The 5,190-nt window shown below is 34.6% G+C and overlaps 1 long non-coding RNA gene across 1 annotated transcript; it reads right to left on the reverse strand.

Moving 5' to 3' along the window:
• Nucleotides 1-1,134: 1,134 nt before the first annotated feature.
• Nucleotides 1,135-2,505, reverse strand: LOC149986432 (uncharacterized). The gene is made up of 2 exons (XR_016500564.1): nucleotides 2,365-2,505; nucleotides 1,135-2,263 (listed from the first exon to the last, which is right to left on the reverse strand). It is a non-coding gene; the product is annotated as an uncharacterized LOC149986432 (long non-coding RNA).
• Nucleotides 2,506-5,190: the final 2,685 nt, after the last annotated feature.

Below are 5,190 nucleotides of genomic sequence, written 5' to 3' on the forward strand. Positions count from 1 at the left end.
ATGGGATGCTTCAAGATGGCGTTGGTACTTCCATAGCCAGAGTGCTTCTTTTTTTAAATTGTATTTTTGGGGTACTCAAATTTGTTGCAGGAACGCCTCCAGCGAGGCTCTCTATTCCACTATCGCGGATTAGCGACGTGACAGAGAGGGGGCACTGATTCTTATTTTATTTTTTTAGTCGTTTTAGGTTACTTGTTAGAAACGCATCTAGCATTCTAGTCTGAGAAACTTACGTGCCACGGAATTTGCATTCCTCCCTGCTAGTCTTGATTTACTCTATTGGGAGTTCAGCATCCAAGCTAATTCTTCAAACTGCAATCCACTCATTTCGCTAGAGGCCTTGTCTTCTTGGTTGTTGTCGGTTCTGTCAGTATATCCATGGAGTGTTTGCTGCGTGCTGCATCCTTATGTTTGTTTCTTGAATTCATCCACTATATTAATCACTGTTTCTGTGCAACTTTTCTATCCTTAGGTTGGAGCTCTCCCTCTCTTTATGTACCCTGAGTCTTGTGAGGATTTTTGCAGGAAACGACTGGAGAGCACAAGGTATAGGTTGCAGCGCATAAAAAGCTTGGCACAGCTATCCTTGCACAAAAATAGATGTCAGTTCTGTTTCGGCTCCTGGCGTTGCATTCCGTTGTCCCAGCACTGTGCTCACCACTTATTAGAGGGTCCTTTGTTCTCCCGGCGGCTTTCTTTGCTACACAAGCATTTATTTTCAGAAGATCTTGGTTCGCTCTTACGTGCCCTACATGAGAGATGCAGAATTACTTCCCACAGGTTGATCGGGTGGTGGCCGAAGACGCTGATCAGTGTTAGAGTAGAAGCGTAGAAAATTGGTCTACTGGATGAAATATTCATCATGGAATTGAGTGTGCAAAGTGATGCTCCCGTACCGAATGCTTCTGAGGGTTCGTCTTCCTCAATGGGATGGCCTTTCGGTCTCCCCACGTGTATGGTTATCCAGACGCCTAGTCGCAAAGAATTCCCCGAAACACCTCCCGCCTTCCACCAGCAATTCATGAACCTTCAAACCACTTTCTTGCTACCTTTCTTTTCCGACGTAGATGTGTCGTCAAGCTCAGACACAGATTCGCGGTCTGAAGCAGCCTCGTCCTTTTTCAAGGACTCGCGACGCATCACTTTAGGCAGCCTCATAGGCTTACCTATGGACTCTTCCTTCCGCTCAATGCATCCAGACGCACACTACCATGTCTTTTCCGACAGGAGACGCAACTTCCTGCCTTCTTGCGGGATCCTAGAGTTTCTTGGATGTGTTCGAAACTCCAGCAGCTTGCACGAATTTGAGGCATCAGAGGGCGGGGAAGGAGACGAGCAAGTTGCTGTTACAGCGAGTTCTACTTCACTGGCGGCTTGCCTTCAGTTCGAGAGAAGTGTCTCTCAAGGCACAAATCCATCCGACCCCGTTCGAATCAGCTCTATATTTGAAGATGCTCTCTCATCCGGCAGCCGCAGCCCTGACTGGAATGACCAATACGTTTCGTGCCACAGTATTCTCTCAGATGGCGAGTGGACTGGTGCTGATGCAGGTAGGCATGAAACCGGGCCAACCACTGTCCCTATGGGCATCTCTGCGACGACGCCGAGACATAAATTGCTCAACTCCCACAAAATACAACGAAGCGCAAGTATGAAGTCATTTTTCTCTTCCATATGCTGTCGAATTGACGCCGGTAAACTCTGATGCAGTAGTTTATGTCAATTCTTTTCTCTCATTCTTCTTCCAATAAGCTTGTCAGATGCATCGGGAAGCTGTGTCCATATCTTTTGGCCGATGTTGAAGACTGCGAAGAGGATATAATCACCTTGCAAGTGGCAAGAAGATAGAATTAGTTGTATAAACAAGTTTAGGATATTAGTGACTGCCTGTCAATAGCTCAACTACAGAACTTACTGCTGTAAGAAACCTAATCTTTCTGTCTTGCGATCGGATTGCCATTAATGTGCAAACAAGAGCTGCTTCCGACACTTCCTTGGGTCCAATGTGCACAAGCTATGTTGCCTCAACCATTTGCTAGAAACATCGAAAGAGTTGAGCTGTTTCGCTCTATTATGATTTTGAAATTGTAGGGAATCTTCAAGTCACCGCAAGCCTAATGAGCTTATTGAGACAATGCTCAATACTTCCATCCCAGACGTCAGGATTGCAGAATCAACACATCGCTGGACGCTCCTTGAGTCATTCCTTTCTCTGAACTTAGAATCGACTTTTGAAGTTCCGCAGTCAATGAGACTTCGAGAACTGCGTCCGCCACAGAGGTAATTCAAAACACTGAAGGATTCAAGACATGTCGAGTTAATTCAAGAGCCACTCGCAAATTCAAGATGCAAAGAGAAACTCACCAAAGTTCGGGTATAACAAACGGAGCTGTCCGTTGGACTTGACCTCCAGTGCTGTTGAGGCACATCTCTTGGTCAGTACCATCTCACATGCCATCGATTCTGCTGCAGGAGTACCTGGTGTCTCACATGTGGACTGTTCGAACAAACTCATCGGTTAGGGAATCGAACAAGCTCATGAATCTGCAATGTAACGTGTCAGAGACAATCGACCGTGCAACAAGTTCGAGAAAAGCGGCATTCGAGGAGCATATTCGATTCCAACCAAGCGCTTCTACGCTAGTAATTTAGACTTCGCAAAGCATCGAGCCTTCCCTCTCCCGCCCGAAAATTCAAATGTAAACTTTTTAGTATTTTTATCACATCAAAAACTATAAAAGCATATTTTATCACCTCACATAGCATCCTCACTTACGAATTATTTTCCCTCCTTGAAAAATGAATAAAATCTACTCAATAATTTTTCGCACCAAATATTGTTATACGTTTAATATGACTTAAAAAGTTACATGTAACGTAATGTTATTTACTTAGTTTTGCAAAAACTACACATGTTTGTTTCTTTACTTTCTCAAAAAAAGTATTTCTTTATAACAATTTTTAAATTTACTAAAAATATATAATTACAGGTCTGATTTTGTGTCAACTTTTTTAGAAATGTTTGTGAGAAATAAATCAGTGTAACATAAGTTTATAATTTAATATCACAAAGTTATTAGTGAAAATAGTTTAATATATTTTTCTACTTTTTGATTTTTAAATGAAATTTGGATTATTTTTCTTTTTTGAGCCAAAAAATAACATAGTAAATTATTACCACCGTAAAGTATATTTTTATTAAATCAGAGTGGCTCAATATAAACAAGCAAAATTAAATCTAAGTACAATTTATGATTTTTTGCAACTATTTTAAATCTTATCTTATTTTAGAATTTATATATTTATTTTTTTAAAAAAAAAAACGTATTCTATATGATTTCAAAAATCTTGTAATTTATTATTATTATTTTTTATAAATTTTGAATAGAATAAAATATTTTAAGAGACATGTATGGAAAGTTGATAAAGCCACACTCCAATACTGTTAAAGCCACATCTCCTTTGCCATCTCATCATTGATTTTATCTATCCCCCATCTCCATTCCTCATTTCTAGTTCCTAGTCCTCCATTCCCCAATCCCTTGCTCCCATTCTCCAATCTCCTATTTCCACAATCCCATTCCTAACACTACTATTACATAAATATAAAACTTCTAAAATAGTTTATTGAAACTTCTGTAAATGTTTAAATGATTAAAGTGTGATTTTCTTGAATATGTATTTAAAATTAAAAATCACAAAGTTATAATTCTAAATAATAAACAAATCATTAAAATAAATTAACTATAATTGAAATATATAAGTATCCAAAAAATTAATATAATACTTATAATATATATATATATATATATATATATTTAAATGACATATTAAGCACAATTATTTAATTTAAAATAATTATATGATTATTTAGACTTTTATTTAATATTTCAAGAATGTAATAGTAATTTTTTTTTAGATATTAAAAGTTCAAATTTATGGAGATTAAGGAAGATCATCCTAGACATTTATCTATTCATAAAGATGTACAATTCATATTAATTTTATTTATGATGTAATTGAAAATATAATATATATATATATATATATATATATATATAAGTGATAAAAGCTAAGATCATTTTTAGATTTTTTTTTTTTTTTTTTTTTTTTTTTTTTTTTGAGACCAATAGAACTTGCAAGATAAAAATAACTACACTTAAAGTAAGAGTTGAAAGATTAATAATAGATTTATTTTTGGCTTGTTCACTTTTTTGCTTGTAAGTTTAAAAAATATGTTCAATTTTTTTATGGTACTTATAAATAATATTTTTTTATTATGATCTTATTTAAATTTTTAATAAAATTGAATAAACATGATTTTTAAAATAATACAAAAATTGTAAAAGTGATCAAAATTAAATTTTTATGAATTTCTTCTTCTTCTACCAAGCCATTTCACAAGAAAATCTTAAAAGTAAAATAATAATTGATTAACTTTTGTACATTCCAAATTTTATATTTGAATGTGAATTTATAAGAAATTAATTGTAATATAATTAAATTTTGAATCATTTTATTTAAATGATTGTATATATTAGATTGGAAAATGGAGATGGGGAACTAGGGACTTGGGAACAAGGGATGGACACAACTAATCATGAGATGGCAAGGAAGATGTGGTTACAACAATCTTATAAAATAAATAATTATAAAATATGATATTCTATAGATTTCAATTTTAAGTACTAATATAATTTAGAACTGATAATAATTAGAAAAATAAATTAATATACTCATTTTGAAAAATCTAACCATGATATTAAAAGAAAACTTGGAAAAGAAAGAAATACAGTACCATAAACAGCAACCAAAAATTAAAATTAAAATTTTAAAATAAACATGCCCAACCACAACATAAATCACATAACCAGTTACAAGCCAAAATTTGTATTTACCCTCTATTTTCTATTTTTATCGATTTATTGTATAATTTCAGATAAATTAAAATAGAACAACATAGAAGTTCACACAATCAGATTTTCAAGTTTAACACTAAATCCATGTTCTTTCACTTTTCAGTCTGCAGTTATCTACAATGAAATAAGTTTTCAATTCCGCAAAGAACAATTATCTGAATTAGACACATCTAGGTAAAGACCAAAGAGCTGCAGCACAATTTGCTAGTTTTTCTAACCATGTCAGAGAAAACCCTTCAAGACAACGACCTCTTTTCCAGTAAGAATAATA

The sequence above is a fragment of the Physcomitrium patens genome, chromosome 24, assembly GCF_059467195.1.
Source record: "Physcomitrium patens ecotype Gransden chromosome 24, ASM5946719v1, whole genome shotgun sequence".
NCBI classification, from domain to species: Eukaryota; Viridiplantae; Streptophyta; class Bryopsida; order Funariales; family Funariaceae; genus Physcomitrium; species Physcomitrium patens.